This window comes from Siniperca chuatsi, linkage group LG13 (genome assembly GCF_020085105.1).
Source record: "Siniperca chuatsi isolate FFG_IHB_CAS linkage group LG13, ASM2008510v1, whole genome shotgun sequence".
In the NCBI taxonomy this organism is placed as follows: Eukaryota; Metazoa; Chordata; class Actinopteri; order Centrarchiformes; family Sinipercidae; genus Siniperca; species Siniperca chuatsi.
In genome coordinates, this window is record NC_058054.1 from 13927396 (window position 1) to 13942356 (window position 14961).

Sequence of the window (14961 nt, forward strand, 5' to 3'; positions counted from 1 at the left end):
ACTGTATAAGATAAAAGCCTTAGTGATGATAAATGCCAAATGAAGATGTGCAGCCTGCAAGTACAGGTATTGCACAGAAGCAACCTTGAAGAAACTTTGTTTAAGTAGCAGCTATGTGGCAGCGTAATGGCCAGGTGTCCTGAAACAGCAGGTGTGGATGGCGCTCCTCCATATTCATATTTCACATTCATTCATGTTTCACAGTGGAAGAGTGATTAGCATACACATCATGTCACACCCACCTGCCAACTTATTTCAAGTTTTATACCGCACTAGTTACTCTTTCACCAAACCCCCAAAAAGTGAAATTTAATGATTCCAGATGTTGCGCACTAATGTATTCAGTAATTGTATATGCTGTGTGGGTTCAGATCATCTTAATGACCATATTAAGACATTTTAGAGCAGGCAGCACAGCAAAGGCAAAATAAACATTTTGGGAAGGATGTTTCATCGTCCCTGATTCAGAACAGCTTTTAAGCAATTAAGGTCATCGCTTTTCAAAACCACAAGGCCTCTCATAATCAGAGCCACATGTAGGCAGAGTCTGGTCACCAGAATCAGCAGTGTTAACATCCCAAAGCTCTCTGTGGACACAAATTACCTGACCACATCCGTACAGGGCTGCCTGCATGTGCTCTGTGTTGGTTACTGTACATTGTAGTGTAAGTCAGTGATAAATAGACAATACAAATAATGCACTATATAGCTTCTCTTTTCAGCAAAGATGACAACAAATGGAGTAAACAAAGACTAGGTATGGATGCAGCATGCTCTTTCCAGATGACAACAAAGCAATAATCAATTGCAACAGCGGGGTATAAGTATTGATGATGAAACGGTTGCACATATTACACAAAATCTAATACCTAAAATGTATTTCTTACAATACAGAGCCATTGCCAATAATATATTTTCAAATTCCTGTATAAAAACACCATATGTCCACATTATATTTTGTCTGTATAGTATTATATAAGTAGTATTATATAAGTCCATTTGCTATTTTAAATAATCAAACTAAGAATGAATGTCCTACTTGTGTGCACACGATGCACAACACAACAAACATTGGAAATTACTTTATGTTTGTAATTTTCAATTCATAAATTATATTTTTAGGTCTAGTTTGAGAAAGGGGCAGTTCAATTCAGATGTTTGCAATTTTCTGTGACATCAAAGACAGATCCATGATAACTTACATTATTTACCATTAATAGAACCACTAATAACTCTACTATTTTGTATTTCTAAATCAGCATTTCAGTAAAGCAATTAGACAAAAAAAAGGATACTGTACTTTTCTGGCACTTTGGTTGCTGACATGCGTTGTTATTGACTGCTCATCCCTTCATCACTTGTGAGTAGGTTTGAACTCTGGAAAAGACATCATTGTTATCAGTTAATATCTAGAAGTGAGGAAAATTCACATTTGTAGTACATATTACTTAAAATAAACAATGTTGTCTCTGAGAGGGCATTTCAATTTATAAATAAAATATATATTTCTTTAAACCAAAGGAAAATAATGTCAAATTTGTGAGCTTGTTTGCTTTGCTAATGTCCCTTGCTTCTCAGGCCTAAGAGCTTGTTCTTATACGGCCATTTTCATCTGACTGAATGTACTGAACATAAGCTTATATAATTTCCTTTCTTTGGTAATTTTGCTCCCTTATCTTGAGCTGTTAGTGTAAAATGAAAACAATCAGCGCACTTGCAGCACACAGTGTATAAACAAATTAAACTCCGCTGAATGAAATAAGTATTTGCAGTTCGGTTTTTAAGCCAAGTTTATGATGCAAACTTTATTGTGAGTTTCTTGATTGCCTAAGGGACCTCATGTAATCTTTCTTCAATATCACTTGATATGCCAGAACCCTTCTTTCAATAACATAACAGATTTCATCTTACCTCAGTATTATCTCATGACTGAGTGTTCACCATCTTTGCAATAGGCTGCATTGGTCACTTGCTTTCTTGCTTCACTTGCATCGAGCTGTAAAATAAATGGAAGAGCTTAAACTGTCAAGCTTCATGCCACCTGCCTCAGTTTGTGGTTTTAATGGATTTAAGATAATAATTTATAGCTAGAAAAAGCAAGCATGAGCACTTAAACCAGGGAAACATGATACATACATTTAGTTTTTAATTATGGATTTGTGAGAAAATGTAAAAGCGGTACATATTTTTCAACAAAAATGTTGAACTGAGGAGAGTAAATCTGAGAGATCCTGAGCCTTTTGTCATATATATATATCCATGTATACTTCATATATACACAACCATGTTGTTATTGTTGGGGTGAAGCTTGTAATTACACTTCAAAATGTCTGTTTTGTGCATTGCTTTGTATTACATTTAACTCTTCATTGTTCTCCTATGACATTTGTTATCTCATCCTCTATGTTTAATTTAGGAAGAAGCAACGTGGCCTGCTTTCATCTCTGCCTGTAACTGAACCTCCACCTCTACTTTTCTTTTGTGGTGAATTTCTATTTATTCATTCATCTGCCTGCAACCGAGTCATACACAGCATGGACAAAGAAAGTGCCTTTTATGCCTATTATGCTAATTTCCAGCTTTATATTTTTAGTCCACTAGAGTAGCTTTGCATGATTCACAGTTCAACAAAATCCTTATTTATCTTATATTGGCCCTTTATGCAGACCCTCAGTTCATCCTCTGTCTGAAACAAGCCGTTTTAGCTCCTGTATCTTTAAGGCCCCCCTACTTAAAAGCCACCTTCTTCAGATTGGCCAACTACCTGAAAGCTTGCCGAGGGGCAGCAAGCCACTGTAACCAGTTCTCTTTATACAGCCAGTGCTTTGAGCACGCACACCCAGGCGCGGAGCTGATGGCTCATTGCAGAGGGGGCAAGGACCTGTAGTGGGCAACAAACTACAAATGTACAAGCAATGTGTGGCCTGCCATTAATACAATAACCAAGCAGACACAGTGGTCTACAACACAAGCAGCAACAAACAACGCTATTTTTGAAAAAGACCTATTACAAATAATGAATATGAAAAAACGTACCAACGTTGTTTTCATTCAGCAGCTGTCAGTTTGAATCAAATCCAGCAAAAATGAAATGTTCAATGTCCAATATCCAAAAACGCCAACACGTTTGAACACGCCAAACTCAAACATATTTCCGAATTATTACAGTAATGTGACTTGATCTTATAGCACCATCCTCCTCTCCTTTATCCTCACAAACCTTTCAGCCGCTTTTTCTTATCAATGACAATATCCCTCTCTATGGACAGTAAGCTGAGATTTGAAAGTCCTTTATGCACACCAAGAGATTTTTATTAACTTCAGGCGGCTGAAACCGCATTCCTCATTTGACAGTGGTAATGATGATGTCACATCACCTCTTGATTTTAAAGTGATTTCAGAAGCGCTCTGATCTGGGCTTTTTTTTTACAGTTTTATTGTAACGAAAAACAGCGAGGGAACCAGAAATAAAGCAGACAGGCTGAGAGCTTTTGAAGCTCCCAAACCGAGTCAGAGTGGTGGAAAATCAACGACAATAGCCTACAAACAGGACACAGTGCCCCCGCTGCTGCTGTTTGCTGCATATGAGAACCCCTTGGCACTGGTGGGGACTCGTCACCGCTCTGCTGAAGACACTGAGTGTGACTTTTTATTTTTTGCCACAATCAAGACACACAAACAAACTTTCTTCAAAATATTCAACTAAACAACAAAAATGCATGTAGAGTCTGATTGGGACAAAGGTGGGCCCCTTTGTAACTAGAGAGTACTGTGGGCTCAGGGCAGCAGCACTGGGCCCTCTGATGTCATTCGGCTGATCTGCCTCAACTTTCTGTGATTTACAAAGTTTCCTGATGGACAGAGAGCTTTAAAGTAACTGCTAACTGCTGTAGCTGCCATTAGCTAATTAGCTCAGTTAGCCATGCAGCTAGTGGTCCTTTTAGCTTAGCTGACTGCCTGGACTGGGAGCTTGGAGTGAGTGAGTGTTGGTGTTCACACTGCTAGCACAGGAGTTCCATGACGTAGGGAGGTTTTTTGAGGTCTGGACTCCAAGCTCCCAGTCTGGGCAGAATTAGCTAGCTAATAGTGCTAGCTGCACAGCTAACAGAACTAACGGTAGCTATGGTTAGCAATAGTTAGCGGTTACATTAGCAACAAGTAAAACCATCTGTCCATCAAGAAACTAACTAACTTTTAGATTAGATTAGATTCAACTTTATTTTCATTACACATATACAAGTACAAGGCAACGAAATGCAGTTTAGGTCTAACCAGAAGTGCAAAAAGCAAGTGCAGCATATAAAGTGTGTGCATAAATGCAGGATAGAGCAGTATTATGAAAATAATTTTCTTCACAACTGAAAAAGCACTTTCTGCGTGACATACTGAACAACCTCCAAAAACTTGAAAAGTAGTCCAGAACAGAGTAGTCTCGCATAGAGCTGCAACCTCAGGGGCTGAAAAATGAAGCCAATGGGGAAGTGCCAAAGGCTGCTGTTCCCTGAATGGCCACTTGAGGGTGGCTCCCAAAGAGAGACAATCCAATAGAACCCCATGTTAAAATGCCCAACTTTACAGCAGAAATGAACACGTTTACAGCCTGGTACAAAAAATGGTTTTGGTCTCTATAGCCAATTTCCCCCTTCAAGACAACTGTACGGGGGTGAATTTTTATATAACTCACCCGTTTAAATTATATTAAGGCTTAAATTTATGCATAATTAAGGACGTGGCTGCTTTGAGTGACAGGTGGGTGCTCTATCAGGTAACTTGCCGCTAGGTGGTTTCATCTACCAGGCTTCATTTGGCCCGCCTCAGCTCCACCTCGATGGCCGGAGCTACCAGGGCTGCCCACTTTGAACTTCGCAACAGTTCTTCAGAAACCTATGGATGAAGTCACGGACACTTTGTTCATTTTTTAATATGGTATCTATGGTATCTCCACACTTAATTTTAGCGTGATAAATTGAGCGGTCAAATAACTCAGACTAACTGAGCAGGTTGATGGGTGTGTCCCTGTACTTGGGCACCAGAACCTCACTCTAGCTCTGTTTGAGGGCATGCCAAACTAGCCACTAGGCGTGTATGCAAATGTGTGCCATGGTTACGTAACCAAGGTACGGAACAAGTGGCAGGAATTCCATCAAGGTGTGTTAAACACAGATGAGGCAGTGTTTTCTGTGGCAGAGAAGACCTCCCTTTGGTATGGACTTTGAGCTTTGTAGCTTTTATATTTTCATTTTCAGTTTCATTTTTGATTTATATATTTTATTTTGGAAGCCACTATGACAGAAATTATCTGATATGATCAAAATAGCATGTGAAAGCTTTGGCAGTATTAATCATAGTAGTGAGGGAAGTTTTTTGGATTGCCTTTGTCCACAGCTCTGGTGTAATCAAAGGGTCAGGCCTTGCTGTTCACAGCCCGAGACACAGCATTTAATGTGGAGGTTGTGTCCTGGCTCCCTCAGTCACACTAACACTGTCTTCAATGTCAGCCACTGGACACATAATTGTGCTGATAATGGCACGTAAGCATTTCATTTTGCAGTTTTCACAGACCTTTGATAGTAAGACCTCTCTCATTGTTAAATGGCTAAGTCCAAATACCTGGACATTCCTCACACGGAGGATTGTTGTGGTGCAAGAGCTGGCATTTCAAAAATAATTGTTAGTTTGTGTCCAAAATATCAAACCTACTGTGGATAAACTGACCCTTTTAGCAATAAAGCTAGTCATTCAGAATCATCTAGATCAAAGTTTCCTGGTAAGGGTATGTGTCTCAAATTTGGACTGAATAAAGCTAACTAACAGAATGCAAGGCATGGTTGTGACTCATGGGAAATAAATATGCCTATAGCCACAGCAAATTGGTCTTTTCCATGTCTGTTTTTTTGTATAAATTGAGAAGCCTGCGAGCCAGTTCAGGCAAACAACTTAAATTGCACTCCCATATGACGTCCTCTACTGGCTGAAATATACATCCAAAGCACCCTTTGCTACAACGTGGCAAGCTTGGCAAGCTTTCAGGTTATTGGGCTGCCCTGCTCATTAGCTAAGCCTACTGTAACACTTGCTGCTACTGCTCATGTTGCTTTTCATAAGAAAGCTTACCTGCTAGAGTCCAGTCATGTTGCTTCAGGATGGCTTTGTGGACAAAATAATTGCACTTTGTGCAGGAATAATAGAGTTTGCACCTTGCTTGCCATTGTTGAGTTCCTCCACCCCATTTATTGGTTATTCTTTATATTAGCTCTCAGCCCCAAAGACGCACTTTAAGCCAGAAGACGGTTTTCCTCTCCGTGGTGTAGCAATTTGATGTCAATGCAACTACCAGGTGGTTCTCTGCTGCGATGCCAGGGATCACTATGTCACATCACCAAACTATTTCCTGCTTGTGCTAACATGCACTGTCATTGTCTTGGTTCTGTTGCGATGTTTGTGTGCTTGGCAATATCAGGAACCTACAAGGCTGCCGACACTGCTGACTGTGCTATTACGCTAGAGGAAAGACCCCAAAAGTGCTTTAGTCTTTCAGATTTCTCTATTTACTGCAAATGTGGAATTGTGAAGTGTGCCACACCCCAAAAATATAAGAAGTACAAAATAAAGCCAGGCTGAATGGGAGATGATGCACCTGAACTCATAATGCAAGCTCTGACTGATCCCAAATTTGGTGTGACATTGGGCAAAGGGTTCTGAAAAAACAGAATTTGCATATCTTGATGCATTGATTAAATACAGTACTACAAACACATATCAAATATGATGGTCTATGATGAATGTATTCATTTACTTTAAGGCAGCTTTGGCTGGAGTTGTCCCAGAAACACCAATCAGGGTTTACTGGAAAGTCATATGAAAAGAATCATGCTAAACTGGGAGAACAGAACAAAAGAAAAGGAACCAAATCAACAGTTGCAGCAGAGAAGAAGCTGCTGGTGTGTCTGCAGCTGCAGGAGCCGGAGCTCCATGTCCAGAGAGGTGACACTGCACATATATAACAAGGTATCTATGGCACTCAGCTGACACTCTGGAAAAGATACGGAAACGTTCCCGGAGAGTCGCAACCGGCCCAGGGCTAGCAGTTTGTAAAAAAAAAAAAAAGTACAACAATGCAATATAATAAGAATTACGCCATTATGGGTTAAGGTTAATATTATTGTATCTCGGCGTAGGTTAAAAAAAAAAAAGTTCCATCGACCTTAATTGATCACTAGTTAAACGCACCACCCGACAAGCACGCTAAGTGACACAAATCAAACACACCCAGGTGCATGCTGGGGTCTGGCTGAAATGATAAATGCTAAAATGCTCGTGGTGGATCCTCCAGCGGTGACTTCTGCGGTCACTTAAGAACTTTTACCTTCAGTGAGGTGTGTTAAGCCTTTCGGCTGTTTTTGACAATATTCCCTGTCACAGTTACGACAAAATGTGGACTGGTTATATTTGATTGCAGACTGTGGAGGACTTCGCGGTGCACAAGTCTCACAGAATGACGTTCAGACAGGTGAGTACAACAACAAGATTATCGTGTTAGTTGTAGCTCATTTTACAGAGGATGACGTCAACGTTGCTAGGCTGCAGCAGCTGTGGAGTTTTTATTGTTCATATATCTCTGTGTTGTCTGCATTGGTGATGTTTATTTTACTGTTGATTCTATATGGCAGGTTATTTCATTTATGTAGCCTAATAATGCTTGTTGCACCCGCCACAGTGTCCATAGCTCTTTTTTTAAAAATTGTCGATCATTTTCATTTTATTGTCTGAAGTTTTTCCTCTTCTCTGGTTAATTCTAGTAAGGCTACATCGTGGTTATATATTTATAATTGATAATCAGGGGTATCCTCAGTAAGTATCCTCTATAGAAAAGGAATGTATTGTTGGTTTGAACAGAAATGTGTTCTTTAATTTAATAGGTCTATCATTTAACATCATCATCATCACATACAACTTTTTTTTCTTTACCCTCCCTCCACCCCCCTTTCTACTTTAAAAATGTAAGGCAGTAACGTTTTACTCAGAGTGCATTTTAACTGACCTACTTTTTTACTTTTATCACAAGGAATTTTACTTGTACTCACTTAAAATATTTATAGTACTCTTTCCATCACTGCGTAACAAAACAATATAATAAACACACACACTTTTATGTTTGGAAATGACTGTAGCCCTACACACCGGTAAGAACAGATTGCCTGCCATTCTCATAACAGATACATTTTTTCTCCAGGGAGACTCTACTGCATCCAGTCATCCATCCATTTTCTATACGAGCTTTCCAGTTTAGGGTCCCAGTAGGGCTGGATCCTGTCCCAGCATGCATTTGCCAAGAGACAGAGTAGCGCATACCCTGTACAGGTCGCAAGTCAATCACAAGGCTCTAGAAACGAACAACAGTCATGGGCACCTGACATGGATACACTGATGAAACATACTCTTTTGAAGCTATCCTATTCCATTTACCAGGTCACAGAGAACTGCATTTATAGCTTTTGACATGCTTTATTTAAAGTAGTGATGTCTTTCCAATGTTTTTTTTTTTGTTTTGCCTCTTGGCATTGGCAACCATTTCTGCAGATCCACTCAGTGATAATAGCCACTCTTCATTGTGTGCTGACCTTGCAATGTTAGATTAAGACCTGGTAAATTCACACAAGCTGTTGTTTGGATTGAGCAGAGGGTGGAAGAGATGGTTTGAGGAGTAACCTTGTGGTGATAAGAAATAGACAAATTCTGATTTAAAGCCTAAAAACAAGAAAACATCCTGTCAGTTGGATTTCTTCAAACTTTTGCATTTCTTTGTTGAAACAGTCACCCATGACTTTCCTTATGGAACCATGCTAATTATAAAGAAACATTTTTCAATTAGTGAAGCTACAGATTTAACAATCAAGACATACAGTAGGAAAGTGATAACTGTGCTTGCTGGCTTGTGCAGGAATGTAAGCAATTAAATACAAAAACAGTAACTACTCTTTTTATGTCTCAGTGTTAATAGAAATTCCATGAATTCCCAAAGGCATGGTCAGATAAACAATTATTTATGTCTTATATTTTAGGTATTTTTTTTATTAATTTCATTTTTTTCCAACATTGTTAAATGCACCAGATATTCAGAGTCCCAACAGGTATGAAGCTGATGGATCTCAACAGAGTTGCATATCATCCTGGACTGGATGGAGGAGGTGATATTAGGCTAATGAGTATAATTATAATTGTAATGGCCCCACTATTGTACAGTGTTAGTAAATGTTCAATGTTCTATTAATTCTGACCTCTATCTCTCTCCTTCTTTCTCATTTCCTCTCTCTACATCACCTCATGTTGTTGTCCTTGCGGTGTCTGTGCAGACTGTGCGCAGACATGCATGTTTGAGTAATGAACTTGTGCATACATATGTGTAGGTGGTTGGTGGGTGGATAAGTAATCATTCCCAAGTTGTACCTCGGTGACCTGTCTTACTAATACGGACATTAAGGAGAGTTATTGTGGCCACATGGCAGCATAATGATTTGTGTGGAATGCAAATGCAAAAAAATGGAAATGAATAGCATCTCAAGTTTATTATTATAATAAGGAGTAAGAAAATGTTTCTCCCAGTAAAATGCAGAAGGTTGGATCTAGAAACTGATAATCACCAGTGAAATTTGGGGAATTAACACCATGCACAATATAAATGACTCCTGATGAAACATTATAAACCATTTGAAGCTCCATCAAGGGATATTTTTGATTACACTAAATCAAATGAATTCCTGTAATGTGAAGAGGTGGCTTGTAGTGCTACTCACTTTAAAATTAGAATCCATAAGATTTTCATGGTGTCAAACCCCATTTTTGATACTATTTATGATCAGCATTTTTCAGCAATAGCCCTTCAATGTATTTGCATTTAGTAATTACCGCTCTATTAGTAGTTTTCACTGTTAGTGGTGGAGTCCGCCATTCCCTAGCTGGCTTCAAATTGCCTTCACATGCACAAAGGATTCACAGGAAACAATGCAGCATGTAATCCGGCGTAATTTTACCGCACTGATAACGGCCTCACTGTTTACTGTCAGAGTCATTTAAGTTACTGCTAATACAAACAGAACATTTCCTACTGCTGCTGCTTCACATTAGAAGTGTTCAACTGGCGAAACATGGCGTGGCCTTTTATTGTAAAGCAGTCAAAGGAAACGCAATATATTTGTCACAGCGGTTAACGCTAACCGCAATCGTTCATCAAAAATGCGTCTACAGAACAGTAATTTCTGGCATTTATTTATCAAAAATATTGCAGGGACTAAAGGAACAAGAAGGAGCAGCCACAGTGAGCTGTTAGATGAAGAGCTTCAAGTGACAGGCTTCACGCCTTTCAGCTCCTCAGCAAGGTAACTTTACTGTACTGTGTGTGGGGAAAATTACTCGCTCCATGCACAGACTGAAATCAGATTGCGACTCTATTATTATTTATTAAAACAATGAGTTTATTCGGCTGCACTGTGAACAGATACACCAGTTGCTCTTCTGATGTATTTCTGACAAAGAAGCTTCTCAAGGAGTGTTTGCTGCCCCTGGAATTATGGGACCTGTAATGTTAAACCCCACTTGCTGATGACCACGGGCAGTGTTGTGCGTGAATGCGCTCAAAGAGCGCCGTTTTATTGAATGTACTCATGAATGTGCTCAGTGCTCTAGCACTATGTTTTATGGCACCTGGCTTGCCGGTGTTTTTGGTCACAGAATCTGATGGGTCACAGATTTTTGAAATGACACATCGACCTGAAGCATCCGACCAGTCTTGGGAAATATCTGCAAGTGAATGATGATCACAAGAAATCATTAACAAAGAGTAAGACGAGCCAAAAGGTAAAAAAAACTAGGTCATTTTAATCTGTGTGAACTGAACTAGCTCTTGTGAAGTGTGAACTTGCACAACACTGACCACGGGTGTCGCCAAATCAAAATCTTAAGGATTACCACTTTAAAAATCAACACCCAACTCTATGGCTTTTGGCAGCTTTCAGTCTCATTCAGTTCATTTACATCTAAACATCTACAAAAACCAAATCTATTTGGCCAAAGATCAGTAATATTTTCCTCAAGTGTTCATGGACCAAACCAGGGCTGAAATGTGTTTGAATATCAGGCTTACATTTGACAGGTAGAAAGAAAAAAGACTCATGTTGCTCTGTGTCTGTTGGATGTGTAAGCAACCAATTTTCTACTAATACTTTAGCCCTAAGCACTTGATAAGCTGATGGTATATCAGGGCTCTGTTGCTGTGAATTTGTTTTGGAGTCTTTCTTCTCTCTAGTGGTAAACACTTAATACAGGTTTAAGAGACATTCATTAGCGTATGACCGTGAATGACAGACTTTCCTGAGGGATATCTTATTTGTACTCTGTAAATTTCATGTTTAATTCATCATTAGACTGGAGACATTTTGCAATAGCAGTACTGTCAACAGAATACCGTAACTATAAACAGACATAGGATGCATCATTGATCCTGTTATATTCCGGAGAGTACTGCAGAAAAAAAAAGAAAATGCACTAAATGTTGGCTTTTATGAAGTGCACAAAAACTTCATGTGTCAGAAGACTTATGATTTATGAAGCCTTCACTCTATTGGTCCAGTATAGTTCATGACAGCTGGCAAAGCCATTAATCATGTGATGTGTATCTTGCACTTCCCACGGGGTTGATCTACTGTCATTGATCATTTTCATGTCAACAGCATCGGGCCCAAGACACAGCCTGGAGATATTAAACTTTAAATAAAGATGATGGGGACATTTCCTAACATGGCTTAGTGGGACTGACTATTATGACTTGTGGCCGGGCCATCTTGCACCCCCACAGGCCCTCTGGAACTGAGTCACCTTACCTGTAATTTTATTACATGAGTGGTCACTCTCAGTGGAGATAATCCCTTCTTGGATGAACCTGGATGTTCACTGATGTAACAAATATAAAAACCCATCAGTTTGTGCTTTCATCTTAATTAAAGATGGGGGCTCTGATTTCAGGCAGATTAGATGGAGGTGACTCTTTAGTACACATCACATTTGTCATGACCTTATCCTCAGGTAACTTAGGTAAGACATGGCAATCTGCAGCATTGAGGAAAAAATATTTATGATAAAAATACATGCACAATAATAACAATAATTGTTGTTTACCTCTATGTATGTGGATAAAAGGAACAATGTCCCACTTTGCAAACTGCACCACAGAGTCATTTGTCCAAACCAAATAATTTATTTTACATAGATGGGCAATTTGCACTTTACTGATTACCAGTTATATCAGTATATATTATCAGTATAACCTCACTAGAATGAATCAACTTATGCCATTAAACAAAAATAAATAAAGGCTATGGACACCACCAAATTGTCTTATTCACATTCACGTTATTCACTACATTCAGGAGTCTTGGAGTCTAGTGTTGTTTAGAGTTGGAGGGTGTGTAACTGCACTTCTGAGGTTGGGTCTTTGGAGAGCTGTGTGGTAACGTGTAATGAGTAATTGATTACAGTTTTCAAGTAACTTGCACAACACTGATCAACAAAAACGAGCTTCACCAAGACAACCAACACATAGCAATATGAACATCACAGCAGGTGCAAGCCACAGACACACGCATTTTTTGCACACCATGTAGTACACACACATATATAATGCTTTGTTGCTTTACAATGCGGTGGCTGTTGATGTCCCCGTATGGAGAGTGGGTTGCAACCGTAGACTGTATATAAATATGGACGTAGTGTCCGTGACATCACCCATAGGTTTCTGAAAAGCAATTTTGAAGCTCAAAGTGGGCAGAGCCAGCCGTCGCCATCTGTGCAGCACGTCACTCGGCCCAACTCCCGGGTAACCAAAAATGGGCAAAGAGGTGGAGCTGAGGTGGGCAGATGAAGCCTGATTACTGAACCACGCCCAATTTGCTCGACGTTACGAAGCTAGCTAAATCTAAGGAGCAAGGCTATATGCTACACTGCGTTGCTCGCCAGCTAACCCAATCCTGTGGTATTTTTGGTACGGGCTTGGTACCCGGTCGTCCCCGCTTAAGTTTGAGGTAAACTAACCTGAAATTATACAGCAAAACTTGAATTTTGATTTATCTGTCATTGAGATTATGCTACACACGATTTAAAATGTTTCAGCATTTAAAAAATATGTAATTGTGGTAATTTGTAACACTAGATTTTGTCGAGACATGCAGAAATTTTGCAGGAATCAGCGTAGGGTTTACTTGTTACATGTTTAACAAACAATTTAAAGCAAATCAATTAACTTGAATTTAGATTTTCACGTAACTTTAGTTAAGAGTCGTTTATTTGGATGCAACTTGATCATAAGGACTGCTATCAACAGCGCTGTGCAAGATTACTTGAATATCTTGATCTTGAATATGACTGTTGAGAAAGAGTCACTTTTATATTTGTTACAAGATGCTTTGTTTATTTCTTGCAACCCATCAGTGACTCAAGCAAATATAAATTGTAGTAAACACACCTATTTTAACAGCAGTCTTTGAAAATTGCACTCCACAAGGGTCCAAGTCCTCCTTAATTTGCCATAAGTGTAACTTATTTTCTTCTTCATTCTTTTTAAAATGTTTTTTTTTATATTTCAATATTTTTATTTTTCAAACTACAGTACATGCTCTAAATATCACAATTTCTTTTTAGCAACAGCTGTACATTCATCTATGCACCTGTTGGCTGCAAAATTCCATTCAGGGTGTGTTCGATTTGGGTAATTTAGCATGCTGGCCAGATGATGCATTTAAGATGAATTAAGTTAAAGTACTGTAGATGTAGCCTTTTTTTTGTATTTTTATTTTTTACACATGCCGAGGTATAATAATGCTAACTCTTACCATGAGCTGTAATTAAGTCATCCTTAAAGTCATTGTTTTAAATTAAATGTTGTACTGTTCACAAACTGTGAATGGGTGAACACCCCCTCAACAAACCAAGCAGTTGTAGAGCCTGACAGTGATTAAACTGAACATTCTGAGAACTGGAACTGTCGCTGCAGACTGTTGCAGAACGCCTCACCACCCTGTTAAAGTTCAAAGAATGTCAATAACTCGTAGAAACATGGTAATCAAGTTTCACACTGTACACAGTATATAGTGTGGCCAATTTTCAGAGGAGATTGTGAGCAAAGCCTGGAGCGCTCAATGGCAATAGTGTTTTAATCACTCTGTCACAGGCTTGAGGCCAGCTTTAAGAGCACAGTAAGACATGATGAATGATGGCTTAGGCTCAGCACAACAGGATTGCTATGCTGCAATGGAAAAGGCTTATTAATGGCATCTGGGGGGATGATTAATTGATGCAAACACATTTCAATTTAACGACTCTTTGATCAATTATTAATGAACCCCCCCCCCTTTATTATGCACAACTTCAATTAACAGGCTCTCTGTTTTGACCTATCACTGCCCTCTCCTACAATTCTGAAACACTGGATCTCTGCAAGCAAGTATGTCTCTATGAGCAAAAACCTGCATGCAGATTCATATGTGGGAGAATAATTCACTCTCACATGTGTGAAAATCATTGAGAGGACTTGAGGAATGAATGAAAATGACTGTAAATTAAGACTTCAGGACATAAGGGAGAACATGTTTAAGGAGAGGGAGAGCCATTGAGTGCTGTTCAATTTCGACCCTGTGATCTTTCTATGAAGCTGACGGTTTCAACGCCAAATTAATGAAATGTAACATAGAGCTTGATTCCTCATTTCAGGACAGTTATTTCTCACATTCTTGCGGAAGCTGTAAATTGGAGCACATATTTCTCTGAGGACCTTTTAGGTGAGAGAGTGCTCATGATTGTGCTGCCGGTAAGTTGGAAATTGTTCCCCTTAAGGCATCACTGCCTTCATTCTTGTAATCTTGCTTGTCTTGTGGACTGGTAGAGGGGGGAAAAAAAAAACTAATCAGAAAAACA

The 14961-nt window shown here is 39.2% G+C and overlaps 2 long non-coding RNA genes across 3 annotated transcripts in view; one reads left to right on the top strand and one right to left on the bottom strand.

The window, feature by feature from the left end:
• Positions 1–1306: 1306 nt before the first annotated feature.
• On the bottom strand, positions 1307–6278 carry LOC122887433. The gene is made up of 3 exons (XR_006380545.1): positions 6115–6278; positions 1912–1996; positions 1307–1377 (listed from the first exon to the last, which is right to left on the bottom strand). It is a non-coding gene; the product is annotated as an uncharacterized LOC122887433 (long non-coding RNA).
• Positions 6279–6915: 637 nt separating this feature from the next.
• Positions 6916–14961, top strand: part of LOC122887436 — a 30440-nt gene continuing 22394 nt past the window's right edge. The window contains exons 1-3 of one of the 2 annotated variants that reach the window (XR_006380547.1): positions 6916–7376; positions 7460–7510; positions 10286–10376. This is a non-coding gene — a long non-coding RNA (uncharacterized LOC122887436). Of the gene's footprint in view, positions 7511–10285; positions 10377–14961 lie in introns of both variants that reach the window. The other variant, XR_006380546.1, reaches the window with a different exon arrangement.